Raw genomic sequence first — 19,728 nt, forward strand, 5'->3', positions numbered from 1 at the left:
TTAAGACCAATACAAAAATAGGATTTTTTGAAATTTTGGCCAACTGAAAAGTATGAAAATGAAAAGTATGAGCATGTACAGCACTCAATCCTTAGTAGGGGCTCCTTTTGCCTGAATTACTGCAGCAATGCGGCGTGGCATGGAGTCGATCAGTCTGTGGCACTGCTCAGGTGTTATGAGAGCTCAGGTTGCTCTAATAGTGGCCTTCAGCTCTTCTGCATTGTTGGGTCTGGCGTATCGCATCTTCCTCTTCACAATACCCCATAGATTTTCTATAGGGTTAAGGTCAGGCGAATTTGCTGGCCAATTAAGACCAGGTACTGGTAGCTTAGGCCCTGTGTGCAGGTGCTAAGTCCTGTTGGAAAATGAAATCTGCATCTCCATAAAGTTGGTCAGCAGCAGGAAGCATGAAGTTCTCTCAAACTTCCTGGTAGACGGCTGCGTTGACCTTGGACCTCAGAAAACACAGTGGACAAACACCAGCAGATGACATGGCACCCCAAACCATCACTGACTGTGGAAACTTTACACTGGACTTCAAGCAACGTGGATTCTGTGCCTCTCCTCTCTTCCTCCAGACTCTGGGGCCTTGATTTCCAAAGGAAATGCAAAATTTACTTTCATCAGAGAGCATAACTTTGGACCACTCAGCAGCAGTCCGGTCATTTTTGTCTTTAGCTCAGGCGAGACGCTTCTGACGCTGTGTCTTGTTCAAGAGTGGCTTGACACAAGGAATGCGACAGCGGAAACCCATGTCTTGCATACGTCTGTGCGTGGTTGTTCTTGAAGCACTGACTCCAACTGCAGTCCACTCTTTGTGAATCTCCCCCACATTTTTGAATGGGTTTTGTTTCACAATCCTCTCCAGGGTGCGGTTATCCCTATTGCTTGTACACTTTTTTCTACCACATCTTTTCCTTCCCTTTGCCTCTCTATTAATGTGCTTGGACACAGAGCTCTGTGAACAGCCAGCCTCTAGCTATAACCTTTTGTGTCTTGCCCTCCTTGTGCAAGGTGTCAATGGTCGTCTTTTGGACGGCTGTCAAGTCAGCAGTCTTCCCCATGATTGTGTAGCCTACAGAACTAGACTGAGAGACCATTTAAAGGCCTTTGCAGGTGTTTTGGGTTAATCTGCAGATTAGAGTGTGGCACCAGGTGTCTTCAATATTGAACCTTTTCACAATATTCTAATTCTTTAAGATACTGAATTTGGGGTTTTCATTAGTTGTCAGTTATAATCATCAAAATTAAAAGAAATAAACACTTGAAATATATCTGTCTGTGTGGAATAACTGTATACATTATGCAAGTTTCACTAAATGTATACATTATGCAAGTTTCAACTTTTTGATGATATTCTAATTATATGACCAGCACCTGTATATTCTTACAATCATCACCTGGCAGAGCCAGAAGAGGAAGAATGCCAGCCTTCAGAGTCTGGTTCCTCTCTATGTTTCTTTCTAAGTTTCAACTCTAGGAGTTTTTCCTAGACACTGTAAATTTGATTGATTGATGATCTTTCCACTTATTATTTAAAGCACTTTGAGTGTCTAGGAAAGATCATTCAATCAACAAAGGGAGACAGACGCAAGCAGTGAGAGCATAAAGACTGGCATGCAAGAAAGCAGATAGGAATGCAGGCAGACAGACACAATTATTTGTCCATTTGTTGGCAGGTTTGTCTCTGAGACAAACATCTGCATGTCCTAATTGGGAAATATTAGCATGTTGTTGGGGTTCCACACAAGGTCCACTCCAGGGTCCTACAGAGCCCTTAATCCAGCCTGTTTTATATGGGTGTTTTAATTAGTGCCTGATGAAGACTCAGAGGAAATGGTGCTGTTGATCAATTTAGCACATAATGAGATTAAGCCCTCATAAAGATAGCTAGCCTGTGTGAGCAAAGCGAAGGGGAGGGAGGAGAAAAAAATAAGTGAAAATCGCCATTGGCCAGGTTGTGTTGCAACTGCAACCCAACAACCTCTTCATATTTACATTACTGTAAATGAAGGCTGTGCCACATTGGTTAATGTGGGTATGTACTGCCCTCTGCTGTCTTTCAATATCACAAATACAAACTCCCAAAACCTAGTACAACCGAGCATGTATTGTATGTGGTCATACAAAGGTAGTGTGATGTTACCTAATAACCACCTGAGGGCAGTGTTTTATTACAAAGAATCCTCAGACCTAACTTAATCATAAAATCATTCTTGATTATAATAGACTAACTACAGCCTATATAATGTGTAATGTACTAGACTGGATTCTGTAGTAATCCAGTCATGTATCTGTTGTTTGCGGTGTTATGTAATGATGCAGTATATTGCAATAGAAAAAGCAAGGAAAAGTAGTTCTGTTTTTTTATTGATATTATTTACCAGATTAATCTCACTGGAAGACTAACCATGCATTTACCATAAATAACAATGGTTATGTAAGCCACTTAACCATAATTAGGCCAGTTTCCACCATTGAGGACACCGAGGTCATGTCCTCGGATATTCTAAGCGACTTTTTTATACTGAAAATGGCAAACTGATAAAAACATTTAAAGCAATAAGGTATCGTAAAAGTCAGAACCACCGCCTGATACATTACGTCACTTGTGGGTTGGGAAGTGAAGCAAGTCAGAAAACTTGGTTTCATTAAATCTTTCTTTTTGAAAAGACGTTCGCGCATAATTCATTTGACAGTTTTCGGGAAGACAAGAAGTAGTTGTTGCGGTGCGTGAGTGTTTGCATGAAGGTAGCTTAATATTGTAGTACAGGTGTCGAACCGGTTCCATGGAGGGCCGAGAGTCTGCAGGTTTTTGCTCTCACCTTGTACTTGATTGATTAATTTGGTCACTAATTGGTTAGGTTCTACCCTCTGAACTGGGAACGAATGTAAAGGAAATAACAAAAAACAGAATACACGAGGCCCTCCATGGAATCGGTTTGACACCTGTGCTGTAGTTATAAGATGAATAGCATGATAGGTAGTTGCGTAACAGCTGAAATGCCATTCATCTCTTAACTCTAATCTCTGGTGATTCTTCTGTATCGTCTTAGCGAGCTGGCTGGTTCGCAGGCTTGTCAACGCATTTAACCTAATGGGCTTCACTAAAACGTTCCATTTCTTTATTTCTTTACTTTATATCAGAACCTTGATTAATACGGAGTTTCTTTTCTTGACTAACACAGAGTAAATGGAAAAATGCAGCCATACAAAGTTAAATGTTGGGAAGGCAGGACAAAAGTGGAGAGAGAAAGAAAAGGTATGGATATGGAGGAGAGAGAATAAGAAAAGGTGAGGTGATTGAGAGAGAAATAGCAGATACTGCCAAAGTGACAATAAGATGTCAGTAGGTCCATTCCTTGGTCAGTGGAAGGATCCACTAGGTTAAGTGAATACAATGATCTTGTTGGTTGGAAAAAGCTTCTACAGTGTAAAGATGTTAGATAGTTTGGGAGTTAGTGTAAAAGGGCTTTACAGAAAAAAGTGGGTAATAGGTGTGAAATATCAGTAAACATTATGTGGTCACAGCATTTCGGCATTATGAGAATGTTTGGTATTTTTATAGAACAGATATTAATTATATATACATGGACATCTTGAAGACACATTTTAGAAGTATACATTTTTGTATATATACACAAACACAGCTCTGGAAAAATTAAGAGACCACTCCTAATTCTTAAATCAGCATCTTTACATGTATGGCAGCCATTCCATTCCAGTGTCTGTTAAATTCCATCACAGGCACACCTCATTTTACTTAATGAGGTACGGATTAGGTGATTACCTGAACCAAATCAAATTTAATGAGGTGGTCATCACTATCTTGCAATAGAAACAACTGGATGGCAAAAACAGTGCAAGTACAGCCATGCGAAAAAATTAGGACACCCCAATAAATATTCAGTTATTAATTAAGAAATGTTCACATATCGATGTCTAATCTTGTTTTATTCATCTCTGGAAAAGAAAGTGATCTAATTGCAGGTAAACAGCAATAAATAACATTATTTTACTCAAAAGACATCAATATAAATGCATATTCTAACTGAGGAAAAAGTTAAGACACCCTACCCCCTAATACCTAGTGTTACCCCCTAATACCTAGTGTTACCCCCTAATACCTAGTGTTACCCCCTAATACCTAGTGTCACCCCCTAATACCTAGTGTTACCCCCTAATACCTAGTGTCGCCCCCTAATACCTAGTGTTACCCCCTAATACCTAGTGTCACCCCCTAATACCTAGTGTTACCCCCTAATACCTAGTGTCGCCCCCTAATACCTAGTGTTACCCCCTTTGGCTGAAATAACTTCAGTGAGATGCTTCTTGTAACCCACTACCAGTCTCTGACATTGGTCTGAGGAAAGTTTGCCCCACTCCTCAATAAAGAATACTTTAACCTCTGTGATGTTTGAGGGGTTTCTTGCATGTATAGCCTTTTTCAAGTCACCCAACATCATCTCAATGGGATTAAGATCTGGGCTTTGACTGGGCAATTCCAGGACTCTCCATTTCTTAGTTTTCAGCCAGTCCTTGGTGGATTTACGGGTATGTTTAGGGTCATTGTCATGTTGCAGGGTCCAGTTCTGCTTCAGCTTTAATCTTCTTACAGGTGGTCTCACATGTTGCTCAAACACTCTCTGATACACTGTAGAATTCATGATGAATTCTATGATGGTGAGCTGACCAGGTCCTGCTGCAGCAAAGCATCCCCAAACCATGACACTTCCACCTCCATGCTTCACAGTTGGTATGAGGTTCTTTTCCTGGAACGCTGTATTTGGACTAATCTGTCCAAAGAACATTATTCCAGAAGTCCTGTTCTCTCTGGCAAACTTCTATTTGGCCATAGTGTTTCTCTTCGTGAAGATTAAACTTGTGCAGTCTCTTTCTGATTGTAGATGCATGCACTTTCACATCAACAGTCACCAGAGCCTGCTGTAGGTCCCATGATGACATTTTAGGGATTTTGGAGACTTCTTTTAGCATTTTTTGTGGTCTGCTCTCAGGGTGAACTTGCTTGGACGGCCAGGCCTGGGCATGTTGGCAGTTATTTTGAATGTCCTCCACTTATACACAATTTTCCGGACAGTGGAATGGCTGATTTCAAACTCTTTTGAGATCTTTTTAAATCCCTTACCAGACTCATAAGCTGCAATAATATTATTTTTTGAAGGCAACAGTCAGGAGCACACCAAACTGAATGTCTGAGGTTTAAATAGGGAAAGCCTCCATCAAAATGCTGAGTAACAATGTTTTAATGTGCACCTGATGTGATACACCTGTGTGTGATTTCAGCCATTTTAAGTGGGACAAAAAGTGGGGGTGTCCTAATTTATTCCTCACCAGAAATTGCATGTTTATTTTATTACATTGTACAGATAGTTTTAAAAAGTATTTTCTTCAGTTTTACTTGTTTAGTTATATTACTTGAATCTCTCAGTATTGTTAAAATTTATATTAAATATCCACATGTCTAAATATGTTAAAAAACACAAATTTTCATAGGGTGTCCTAATTTTTTCACATGACTGTAGTACCTCAAAGGTATTTTGAATAAAAAAATAACTATTCAGCATGACAAGAGTTTAAAACAAAAACTTTGCGTGAGCAAAAGAAGGGTTCAATTCTGGCTTTACTGGCAGAGGGATACAGTGAGCTTCAGGTTGCTTCCATCCTGAACATAAGAACAAGGTCAAGCAACAGACATTGGGGACAACAAAGCTACAAACTGGCAGAGGGCGAAAATGACTGTCCACTGACCGAGATAGCCGTCAACTCATTCGAATGTCACTCAACAACCATAGGATGACATCAAGTGACCTACAAAAAGAATGACAAACAGCAGCTGGGTTGAAGTGCACAGCGAGGATCGAAACAGGTTCCTAGTGGCAGGGCTGAAGTCTAAGAAAAGCCTTTCATCAATGAGAAGCAAAGAAGAGCCGGGCTGAAGTTTGCAAAAGATCATAAGGATTAGACCGTAGACAAATTGAGTAAGGTCATCTTCTCTGACGAGTCAATGCTTCAGCTTTGCCCAACACCTGGTCGTCTAATGGTTAGACGGAGACCTGGAGAGGCCTACAAGCCACAGTGTCTCGCACCTACTGTGAAATTTGGTGGAGGATCGGGGATGATCTGGGGATGCTTCAGGAAGGCTGGAATCGGGCAGATTTATCTTGGTGAAGGACGCATCAAACAAGCCAAGTACAAGGTTATCCTGCAAGAACAGAACTTCATTCTGCTCTGACAATATTCCCCAACTCTGAGAATAGTTTTTTCCAGCAGGACAGTGCTCCATGCCACACAGCCAGGTTATTCAATGTGTGGATGGAGGACCACCAGATCAAGACCCTGTCATGGCCAACCCAATCTCCAGACCTGAACCCCATTGAAAACCTCTGGAATGTGATCAAGAGGAAGATGGATGGTCACAAGCCATCAAACAAAGCTGATATTTTGTGCCAGGAGTGACATAAAGTCACCCAACAGCAATGTGACAGACTGGTGGAGAGCATCTTTTTTTGGTTATTTTCTACAAATAAATACTCTAAATGACAATATTTTTATTTGGAATTTGGGAGTAATCTTGTCAGTAGTTTATAGAATAAAACAAACATTTTCATTTTATTCAAACACATACTTATGAATATTAAAACCAGAGAAACTGATGCTTTTTTCCAGAACTGTATATATCAGTTCCTACAATATTATGCCGGGGTAACAGCGGTGAAATGGCTAGTCAGCTAGCGCTGTGCTTGCTGTGCCAAGGCTGCGGCTTCTGTGGGGCAGTGATTGCGACACTTTGTAGGTGTAAGCAATCATTTTGTTCAGAGGTCTGCTGGTTTAAGCGAACACTTACACAAGCAAGCATAAAAAATCCAGCTAATGATACCTTTGACCTATGAAAACTAGAATGTGATTCTATGGCAGGTATGTTATTGTTTGTAACAAAATAGCGCACTGACTATTATTATGTATGTCTGTTTGATAGTTTGTATTTGAAAAAGACAAGTTTATGCCTGTATTTATTTGGATCTCAGGCAGCTTTGGTAGAATATACTCAATATCTCACTACACAGTTGACGAGTCAATGTTTTATTCATTGTCATCTACACAGCTGTATGGCAGTACAGTACTGCCTGAATATCAAATGATAGAATTAGAATTAGAATATTTTGACAATGCAATCTAAATAAATAGATATGATATCAAATTATGTTTTGATTTATTAGGCCTATATTCACAAGATTTTAATTGCTGTTTGTTTATGTAATTTAAATGCTGTTATTTTACAGTTGATTGATGCAAGGTGTGATGTTTTAAAATTAGTAGCACATGGGGTAGCAGGGTAGCCCAGTGGTCAAGAGCTTTGGGCTGTAATCAAATGGTCGAAAAAAAATATGAAAAACCTTTTTCTTTTCAGGAGCAAGAAAGGCAACCCTAACCTGGGTTGTTGCTGTAAATTAGAATGTGTTCATAGCATACTTATGGGATAAAATAAAGGTACACAATTAGTTACAGATGGGATTCATGGTAAACATTTAGCCTGGGCTGTTATTTAGATTGTAGGCATAGTCTGACTCATCCTATGGCATCTACAGTACATTATGTACTGTACTTGTCCAAAGCTCCAAAATTGGATTTGAGCTTTGCTTCCATGAATTCCAAAAGTTTAAACCCTACATTCTCTGGTAGGAAGCATTTTCAAAGGGCCATCTGGTACACAAGACAGCCATCTATGGCATTATCCTCCTTTATACCCAAAACTGTATATTTATTATATCACAAAGATAAAACCGAGTACTGTGAACACTGTGTGAGGTGACAGGAGCCTACAATTACTATTACAGCAGGTGCAAAGTAAGGTGATGTGATGGAAGTATAACCGCTAGATTTTCATGTATAGACAGCAAGATTGTATTCACATGAAAGACAATGACCAGAGTTAATCAATTAGGTTTTCCATAAATGTATGTAGTTTGGTCATCATAGTATGGTGTGTATATCATTGAAGTGGCAAATCTCCACACATTAGATGTTTCAGTGAACGTGCTGTGTTTTGCTGACATGACATTGCATATTGTTTTCAGCCTACATATCATTTCGGGGATGGATTTTATTTTGAATGCAACCACCCGCCAGTACGGCATTATCTAAAAATCAGAAGCATCATGATGGAGATGAGCCAATTAACTTTGGCACAGTGTGTGTTGCGACCTTAACAAAAAGTTGCCATTTACCACACCGAAAACTGAAAAGGTCACAACAACTGATAGAAACTGGTAAACATGTCTAACATTCTGATTCGGACTGCTTCTCCCTCCTGAAGAACTCTGACAACACCTACTAAGGAAAGGACCTTTATAACAGCATTTTCTACAGCAAATACTTGATACATGACTTATAAAACCAACTGGTTAATAGTGATGGGACGCGCGAAGCCAACCCAGTCTGGGGCCGAGGCTTGTATCCAAGCAACAATATCACGTGATTGATGAAGTTTAGCTTCGCACCTCACACAACCATCTAATAGGGTTTCTAAGACATTCCAACCATGCTTTAAAACATATGAAACTAAATTAGTCTACAGCCTAATTATCAAGGACTAATGAAATTCACCAGCCGGTGAATGTCAAAACATTTCTGCTACACATCATTCATTATCACTGATTGACGGGTATCCACAACCATAGTCTACTGTTGGAATGGTCTTCAAATTTTGGTAGAGACGTCAGCTGGTCGATAGCTTAACGTCTAGAGCTCTGGATGGGTATGTAGTTGTTTTAGAAAGCCCGGTTCAAATTAGTTTTTAATATCATATCTTAAATCATGCATTGGATCCCCCGTATTTTGTGAGTGTTTAACTACATAGGCCTCGTATAAGATTATTTTTTATGTATTGGACAAATAAAATTTATTTTAAAATTATAAGATGGCATTTTTTGGGGGAAACGCTGCATAACCGTTGGCACAGTGTGAACGCCTTCATCCGTGGGTTCCGGCTTTCATGGCCGAAGAGCTGTCACAACCCATCTTTTAGACCAAGACAAACAAGGAAGTTCACAAGTCAAATTGAAAGGAATAACAAGCATGTATTAAATAACAAAATATAGAACTACTAACACATGAACTATGAGGTGTGAAAGTAGGCAAGTAACATGTAAGTGTTGAAAGGTGCACTTAACCAGAAACCAGGATTAAATAAGTCACATATCAAAAATGCTCAGGGAGTAAAGAAAAGAGCCAGGAGTGGGAATTGGGAACTCTCTGGTCTGTTCTCAATCACAGATGCTGCTTGTCACCTAAACGACCCAATCAGATCCACCTGCCACCAACCTGTAGGAAACAAACAAACACACACACACAAACACACACACACACACACACACACACAGAGGAGGCAGTAACTGAAAGGGTACAGCAGCCACAATTTTTAAGTTGAAACGATTAGTACACTATAAAAAAGTGTGTACTAAAAACAATACAAATAAGGCCATGCACTGTCTGACCTTCACAAGCCAAGTGGCCAGATGAGAATTGAAGTGGAAGGGACAGATTTTTCAAAACCCAGGACAGTATGTACTGACCACAGTTACTCAAAGTGTGTGAAGAGATATTTCTCCCTCCCTCCTCAGATTTCTTCTTCCTATATATCACTTTTAGAAGTTCACTGGCCTGGTGTCAAGTCAAACATCACTACCTACTACATAGAGGACAGATACAGTATTATTTCTATAAATGGTGTCAGCACTTTGAGAGTTTTACAACAGCCTGACTGGACGGCTCAGGGCTGAGACCGATATAGATTTCTTTACCTTTCCAGAGCAGTTTTACCCTGAAATAGGATTGAAACTAATGGTCTTTGACATGGGGTTTTACCGTGCTGACATTTCCAAAGACTGGCTTGTTGTGTACAGCCACAGCAGTGGAGGAGAGGCAAGGCTGAGTAAGGAACAGCGACACCAGGGGGGTAAGAGACCCAGTCCACCCTCAAGCCAACCCTTTTCATCACCACATCTACAGTAAGTGGGAACCACAACGATATCACAATGCGTATCACATGAAAGGTTATGTTGTGTTATCCCCCATCAACACTGACCAGAACGTGCAGTTGCTATGAGGTGTTACACAGTTTTCTGGTTTTACAGGTGATAGGCTAAGAACTTAACATATACACTGCTTAAAATTAAATAAAGGGAACACTTAAATCACACATTGGGTCTTGATGAACGAAACATATTAAAGAACAAAATCTTTGCTGTACACTGTGTAATTCATTGAGAACAAAATGACTTAACAAAGGTCAATGGAAACCAAAATCACCAACTGATTGAGGGCTGGATTCAAACACCGAAAATCCAAGTAAACAATTGAAATCACAGGCTGTTCCAACTTACATGAATTTCATCACGGCAACTCATAATGTGACTCAGTAGTGTGTATGGCCCCCACATGCCGACAATGTCTGGGCATGCTCCTGATGAGACGGCGAATGATGTGCTGGGGGATCTCCTCCTAGACCTGGATCAAGGCATCAATGAGCTCCTGGACAGTCTGTGGTGCTACTTGGCAGGGACTGATGCACCGATGCATACTGTCCCAGAGGTTCTCAATTGGATTCAGGTCTGAGGAACGTGAGGGCCAGTCAATGGCGTCAATGCCTTCCTCATCCAGGAACTGCCTACACACTCTGGCCACGTAAGGCTGGGCATTGCCCTGCACCAGGAGGAACCCAGGGCCCACTGCACAAGCGTGGGTCTGAGGAGTTCATCCTGGTACCTAATAGAGTACCACTGGCTAGCACATGGATGTCTGTACAACCCTCCAAGGATATGCCTCCCCAGATCATCACTGACCCACCGCCAAACCGGTCATGCTGGATGATGTTGTAGGCAGCATAACGTTCACCACAGCGTCTCCAGACTATTTCGCGTCTGTCACATGTGATATCTGGTGTTCCCTGGGAAATGCAGCACGGTGCTGGGCTGTGAGCACATATCCCACTAGAGGATGTTGGGCCCTCATGCCACCCTAATGGAGTCGGTTTCTGACAGTTTGGTCAGGCCAGTAGCCTACTGGAGGTCATTTTGCCGGGCTCTGGCAGTGTTCCTCCTGATGCCCTTCTACGGCCCTGTCCAGCTCTTCTGGTGTAGCGGCTCGTCTCCTGCTATCTCCTCCATGCTCTTGAGACTGTACTGGGAGCAAACCTTCTTGTGACAACACGTATGGATGTGCCGTCCTGGAGGAGCTGGATTGCCTGTGCAACCTGAATGGGCAGGCAATGGCTCATGCTACGAGTAGTGACAAGGACTCTAGCAAAATGCTAAACTAGAGAAGAATCAGTCAGGAAGGATGAAGAGAGAGCAATTGTCTGTTGCTTACACTTGCAAAACCATTCCCTCTTTCGGGGATGTCTTGCTGTTGCCTCTCCAGTGCACCTGTTGTCACTTTCGTTTGCACCAAAACAGGTGACATTGATTCACAATTGTTTATGCTTCCTAACTGGACAAATGTATATCCCTGAAGTATAAATGACTTGGTGTTATACTGTGATGATTACATGTTCCTGTAATTTTTTTGAACAGTGTATTTTACCCTAGGTTTTCACATTGATAGGAGTATGACTGTATATTTCTGGGGCTGGAATATCCCTTTAAGACCAACAATGTATGTAGAAACTGCTGATAGCTCCTTTAAGGTCAGAATACATTGATTTTGATGATCAGATTCATTTCATGAAATATAATAATAAGGACATACAGAGGATGATAGACAGCACAATGTGGGCTATATTGGATGCAAATAAATTGAACATGGTATCATTTTTGTACATTTGCCATTTTATTTCAATTTATATAAACAGGACTCTGTTCAAGGGCATGAAATGACACTCGCGGTTTGAATTTGAATAGAATATCTTGCTTCTGGGCTCAGCTATTAAATGCTTATTCAGTAGCATATAGCCTGTACTTGACCTGCATATCAATGGTAATGTTGCCTCATATTTTCTCCGGGATATTACTGTATGAACGGTATACACAACTCTCCCTTTTCTTATGTTGAAAAAGCAGGTCTTATTTGCCTTAAGATTTCAGGACCATACATGAAAATGTGACTTTGAAGGCATGAAAGAAACACTGCCGTTGTGCCATTCCTAATGTGGACCAATCCAACTACAATTAGAGAAACTAATCATTTGCGTGTTTGTTCTCAGTAAAGTGAAGACTGTATGACTGTCGTCTCTAATCAGGCCAGGCGGGGCGGAACAACACTGGCTGAGATTGAAACATAATTACATTTACATATAGGGCTTGCATGCTTACCTCTGCTGTTTTCCTTTGTCTCCCTCCTCTCCACTTCTAGCATGCAACACTGTAAACTCCAGGCTATACTCCATCGTCATTACTTGAGTGTGTACTAAACACTTCCTCTAACCCGAGAACAAAGCCAAAGGGAAAAGGCAGAATAAATTAGCAGGCAAAAAATCAGATCATGAGCCGCATTTTTGAGGTAACTGTGGAATTATAAAGCAAGGACGAAATATTGCCGCCTGTCTGGCATGTTCAAAGCTCGCAGTGAGAGAGAGGGGGACCGCTGTAAGTTATTAAACTAATGTTTTGAGTTATTAGTTCTGCTACATGTTCTTGTACAATGAGCATTGTAGTACTGGATGAGCATCAGATAGAATGGCTGTGTGCTGTGGATCATTAAATCTAAACTTGAACTTTAAATGTTTCACTTACCTTCGCTCTGCTTCCTGTGTGCCACCTATTGTCGGACCAAAGCTTTGTCAAAACTGCAAACCCGATTACAAAAAAGTTGGGACACTGTACAAATTGTGAGTAAAAAAGGAATGGAATTATTTACAAATCTAATAAACTTATATTTAATTCACAATAGAATATAGATAACATATCCAATGTTGAAAGTGAGACATTTTGTAATGTCATGCCAAATATTGGCTCATTTTGGATTTCATGGGACAGGTAGCAATAAGAGGCCAGAAAAGTAAAATGTACAGATAAGGAACAGTCATTTAAAATCGACTGTGGCAAAGTGGAAAAGTGTTCTGTGGTCAGACGAATAAAAATTTGAAGTTCATTTTGGAAAACTGGGACGCCGTGTCATCCGGACTAAAGAGGACAAGGACAACCTAAGTTGTTATCAGCGCTCAGTTCAGAAGCCTGCATCTCTGATGGTATGGGGTTGCATGAGTGCGTGTGGCATGGGCAGCCTACACTTTTGGAAAGGCACCATCAATGCTGACAGTTATATCCAAGTTCTAGAACAACATGTGCTCCCATCCAGACGTCGTCTCTTTCAGGGAAGACTTTGCATTTTCCAGTACCCAACATTTTAACGTGTCCCAACTTTTTTGTCAGGAAGGCTATTCCACAGTCATCCACAAGGTAGTATCTTACAGGTCTTCATGTGGCAAATGTGGCAAGTGTGGAGGATAAATTAACATTCCATCATCATGCATGGAAATGCTGGGCAAACCCATTATTTTGGACAGAAGAGATCTCAATTTCTTTAAAACAGAAGTGACTTTCGGGACATGATCTTCTTTGAGAAGACAGCTCAAGTTGCTGATGTATCATGGCTGTCTAAATCCTCATATCCCCATCCCAATTGACCGCTTAAGGTAGATTCTGGAAAGGAATCTAAGACACTGCGTTCAACCTCCATGTCACAGCTGAATTATATTCCTCTTGTTGCTCTTGGAGGACACAATGTGACAGGAACCAAATGAAAGTGAGCAAGAAAGAAAAAAACAGCAATGGCAAAGAAGTTCAATCGCTCTCCAGACTTCTCCCTACCCCTCTTTCCCTTTTACTCTCAGCCTGTCTATCTGCAATGACTAGTTTCAATGTGGTATACAGACAAGCTGCGTGGTGGCTTTTAAGCCATTTTTCTATTAGCTTTGTAAGCACCATTAAGAGGCTCCTTTGAGATTTGCAAACAAACAAACAAACACAAATCAGTGTTGTGGAAATGGAAGCGGCAAGTAGCAGCAAGGCTCCCCTAGCGAGGCCGGATTGCTCCCGCTTGGATGCCAATTGCAGGCTCTTCAAAGCAGAGCCTGACTTCAAAAGAGGCCCTAATCCCTGACTAATGACAGTCACTGGGAGGGTGGCAACACAACCTTCAGCGTCATTATGTTCACAGTCAGACATGTGCAGCAGCTGCCTAATGGCATTATAAACAGTTTTACCCTAAGAGAGGGATGTAGGCCATGTATGAGGAACGGGCACGTAGGGGCCATTTACCTTGCCTCGCTGTGATATGAAATGCCATGGTGACTGCCCTGACTCTGTCCCTGTGTACGGATGGGTTATTGTTTGATCTACCATAGAGGAGTGGCACATGTCTGATCATTCATCCAACGGGGGAGCTGAGGAGAACATTAAGGAGCAGTGCACCCAGAGTGTTTGTTGGCAGGGACGGTCGAAGAGGGTGTGATGCTGCACAAAAACACCAGGTGGCAGTCCAAGTCTTTGCCTTGAAATCATGTGAATTTTGTAAGATCATGTAATGCATGAAGCCGGTTACAGTATGTCACCACACACAAACAGGCTTTTTGTGTAACATAAGAAATACTCTTCTCTGTATTGAACACTCTTAGATTTTTCTGCAGCTTTTGTCTGGGGAAGATATTATGACCCTAATATAATGTTTCATCTGAATACACATTGCATGAGTTGGACACAATGTTGTTCCTACTTCAACCAATGTCATATAACTTCTGCATCTCTTCAGGTGCTCTGTCCCACAAGCAGCTACTCATCGTCTGGATTATGAATGTGTATCTGACCTTAGAGTAATGAAAGCAATTCCCATTGCACAAATCACATTGGCCTCACTGAAGCGTTCAGTTATCAGTTATAAACATGATGTTCATGCCTTGATCTATTTTTCTCTGCGAATGTACATAGACATTTATCAGAACTGAACAGGAGGAAAGGGTATGTGATCATGTTATAGAAATCCGCTGTCAAACGTTCAAATGAACGTTACAATTGAACGAGTCACTAGAAAAATGACTTGTGAGTCCCGAGTCACAAAAAGATAAGTCACAAAAAGATTGTGATATTACTTTATCATATTAAAACAACCAGTCATCATGGTTTTATCTTATTGTCAATCACTTGAAAAGGCCTCTAACGTTGGCTAAGGGCTACTAATGATTGTCCTCCAGCAACAAAAAAGTGCACAACAAACCTTCGATTTTTTTTTTTTAAAGACATTTGTACCACATATACTAACACTCAAACTATAAAAGAAAAAGAAAAAAGTGTTTTTCTTGATTTGTAGACTAGTTTGTTTATATTCCTGGCGATGCTAGGTAATGAATGAGGCCTAGTACAGTATAGTAACTAACAAATGTCAACAGATACAGCATTCCTTCTCCAATTTTGGATTTGGGCAAGAATGGGGACTTTATTCTCTCCAAACTCAAATGCATGTTTACAACAAACCTTACTCTCTTCCCGGTTCATTGGCTAGCGTTGTGCCCTACCTTGCATTGTGTGAAGCACATACCGCGGATCATGTGAACGCATACCAAAGTTCTAATTTTAATAATAACTTGATAAATATTGCAGAAGTGATTCATTTATATGGGTTGCATTCTACACCATTCCTCTTTGTAATGACGAAAGTCTAAGTGCATTACTTGAAGCAAATCATTTGTAGATTGGCCTTTTTGTGTCATGTTTTTGATTTTACCAACTTGATTTTAGATGCAGCATAACATTAGCTAGCTTGCTAAGATTGAGGTTATTCTACCAAATTTGACCCCACTAACGTTAGCATCCCTATCAATTTTTGACAGAGTAACAACAACATTTACTTCCTTCTAAAGTAAATTTGAGGTCATGATGACGATGGTTGCAAAGCCATTATAGTGTAATTAAGAAGAGACGGTTACTAGCCACCTTTTCAAGTTATGAGCATCTATTCAAATTGTTACAATCATTTTGGCTGTGGCATCTGTGCAGTGTTGATTAGAAATGTCAATGGCGGTGACATAGTGACAGCAATACAACCCATTAATAATATAGGATAGTCTGAACATGTGAAAATTATAATGGTTCAATAATCCGTATTAACGTTTTTTTGTTTGTTTCATGAGTAAAAGAAGAAGAATGTATAAGCAAATTGGAAACTAGGGGTTGATTTGGTGGCCATGAAAATTTGGACATGACACTGGGTTAACACCCCTTACTTTTGTGATCAGTGGTATGGAATGTTTAGTTACCACAGAGAGTCAGAAAACCCATTTAACATTCAGTCCGAAAGATGCCGCACTACTATATGCAGGGCAATGTTTACTTCATCTGTTGCACCTGTGATTTAGCTTAAACTTTAGCCTGAACACAGATATGTATGTCTCCTACTACATGATAGTGAAAAGGTGGGTTAATTTATTTGATTTCCATCATCTATCGTTGTAGGCAGATTTCACGTAACCAAAGATGCCCAGACCAATTTTATCTCTGCTTATTGGTTAAATGTACCCTCATCAGTGACGTCACTTTAAAAATCCACATGCTGCCAGCAACGCCACAATATTGTCTTTCTCTGTCTCAAAGCAAAGCAGACAGAAAATGGGCAAAGGAAATGGTAGACCATCTGGAGAGAAACAATATGACTACAGCTCTCAGGGGAGACGCACAAGTAAAAGACAATCAGAAAGAGAAGGAGGAGGGGGAGTCATAGGTCCCCAGGGAGCCTGCCGGATGTGTGTTCACTGCCGACACAGAATTGTCACCCTGCTGTTCCTTTTGACTGACAATGTTGCTTTTGATTGTCTTTTATTAGGCATGAATGAACTCAATGCCTGTGTGTAGTCATTGAAATTGTTATCGCAAGATTTGAGTGAGGTCGATGATGAGTCCCTTGTTTGCTTAAATGGGTATGTGATAATGGAAGGAATAGTTAATGGCAGGGAAGAGAGTAGTGAAATAGTTTTTTAGGCCAGCACCCCCAAAAAGTGCACAGCGTTTGACTTTAACATTTGCTAAAAGAAACTAACTGGACTAGCTAGCAACACATTGTATTGACTCCAAAAGGGATGATCAGGTACAGAAGACTAGGACAAGGCGTGACATTTGCACGCTGACCATCCATTAGGGGTCGGAGATGAGGGGTCAGAGAGAACAATTCCACTACAGATCAACTTCTAAATTAGACCTCAGCCATTGATATATGCCTCAAAATTGGCCACTGAGCACTATTACAGTAAAAAATATAAATGTCACATTCTAGCCATTTAGTGCCTTCATGGGTGGGATTGCCAGAAAATCCAGAACGTAGGGTTTGAGCATTGCCTGAAGCTAAGAGAAACTCCCTCGTTGCAACATACTGTAGGCAAGGAGGGGGATGTTAGGCTCAAGCTACAAAAGTCACATTCAATCCCAGGACTGAACCAAACCTGTCAAGACCTCATCGGCAGCCCACCTTTTCTTTTTGTTTAAGCCCTTCCCAAACCTCAACCAGTTTGAATGAACCAGTTGGAACCTAAACTTAAGATGTGGTAGTGGTTTGAGTGAGTGCGTTTGAGTTTTGTTTGGGTTTTGTTAGGTTTAGGTTTCACAGAGTTCAAGGTAACAATGCCTCAACTTTACCACGTAACCTACATTTTGGACTCTAAAGTGACCCATTGTTGCTGATGTAAGGATGCATAAAGCATGCTGTGGACTAGAGTCAAGACTGAAGTGGTTGTTCTGTGATTGTTCATGATAAATTCTTTAATGACTGTGTTTCCTACTTGTTTAACACCAGGGTAAATACTGACTTTGCAAAAAAACAGTGAGTTGAGCCCACTACCACTTCCCTTATTTGGTCTGTATTGTAATAGCCTAATTTGCATGATTTAACGCTGTGCTACAATTTATTGTACAGTATGAAACATGATGTAACATACCAACAAAACAAGTATAGATTATGTCCTTATGTATTTGGTGCTTATCACACCTTCCCAGAGCCAAGAGATAAAAACAATAACTATATAATCCAGTTTCCCCCCTTTACTACAAAGATTAAATCACATAATTTAAACATGTTAAAAACCAAAAGCACAGTGTGTCTGCATCAATGGTTCCCTCTGAAGCCTCTTGACCACCCACTAAATTTGGATGGGATTAAAAACAGCTCACATCAAGCTCATTTAACACTTAGGTCGTGTTTACATTATGAGTGAGAATAAAATGCACTTAGTTTGCATAATAATTTCCATAGCTTTTGAATTTACAGCGGCATTCCAGACGTTCTACACAGCATTGTGGCCATCAGTTGTGGGGAAATGGAGCGATATGCATACGCCCTGCACAGAAACTTCACACTTGCAAATCTCCAGGACGGGCGCACGCTATCTTGGAAGGTGGCGTATTGTACTATAGATAACTGCAAGTTTATATAGCAAAATTATCTGGCGTCTCAAGTCTTTGATAGGTATTGGAAAATGTAGTGTAATGTAAACAAGCTCTTACTGAGGTATTTGACATGGGGAAAGAGAAGAACTGAAAGGAGGGGTAATGGGGGTGGAAGTGGGAGAGGATGACAGAGATGAAGAGAAGGCTTAGTATGTTGTCCATTTTATAAAATCTGTCAGGATCAGGAGGACATCTGTTAGAGTCAGCCAGACTTCTGTGCTAAGTTTTTATCATGTCAAAGTCGTGTTTTTCACGTAGGCGCACCTCTACCGATGGCTTCACAGGTTCCAACCCATTTCTGACACCGATGTAACAAATCCTGAGGCATGCCTGACTTGAATATCCCTTGGAGCACAGAACCAACACTCTTCAGCCTTCTACCTTTGTTGAGCTCACAGGCCTCCAAGCCACCACTAAGAGTCGCTGCAGCAGTCTGGTCTGTATGAGAAGGTAGCAAGAAAGTTGCTCTAGATAAGAGCATGTGCTAAATCACTCAAATGTAAATGTGAAGGGCTAGGCTCCCCTTTAGTAGCAAGCTTGCCATCTAGTTGTAGTTGTAAGCTGGACCCGCTACCCGCTACCCGCTTGTATTCCCATTTCACCTGCTGTGCAACCATGTATCTGAACCCTTCTTCCCTTTCCCTTGTTTGGTCCATTCTTGCAAATGGCAAGTCAAAGGTGACCTTTTATGCATGGATAAAGACAGATTCCTGTTTCAGTCAATTGTGCAAAGGACTTTAGTATTCATCCAAAAGAGTTTCACATTCAAGGGAATGGTTTGTATCATTGGTATTGTCATTGTGTATGAAATCAATAAGAAATGAATTCTGCAGTACTTATTTGGTTAGAATGTAGATCAAATAGACCCCAGTTTCTTTAAAAGTGTCTTTTAGTAATCAGGAAAGAATGTAACATATGGCAGTTGGAGTACTATGAGGTCTGTGGAGAAAGCCAAGCTTTTAGCAGCACGGTGACACCAGAGACCTGTGAACCCAGCACCTTGCAACCTTTTACACGGTTTTCAACCTCTTGACATATTGGTGAAACTGTTGCCTTGACAGTCGCTGGACCCCATTTTAGTCTCGGTCGGCGATATCCCAGAATTTGCCACATTGGTGTCAGAAGTGGGTCAGCGCCGGTAAAGCCATCTGTTTGACATGATACTGAAGAGAAGGAACAGAGGGCTGGAGTGTGGGGACAAGAGAAGACAGGCAGTTGGTAAGAGGAAGAATGCAGATCCGAATCCCATTTATTCACACACTCATAATTTGGAATAGTGCAATTG

The sequence above is a fragment of the Esox lucius genome, chromosome 13 (assembly GCF_011004845.1).
Source record: "Esox lucius isolate fEsoLuc1 chromosome 13, fEsoLuc1.pri, whole genome shotgun sequence".
In the NCBI taxonomy this organism is placed as follows: domain Eukaryota; kingdom Metazoa; phylum Chordata; class Actinopteri; order Esociformes; family Esocidae; genus Esox; species Esox lucius.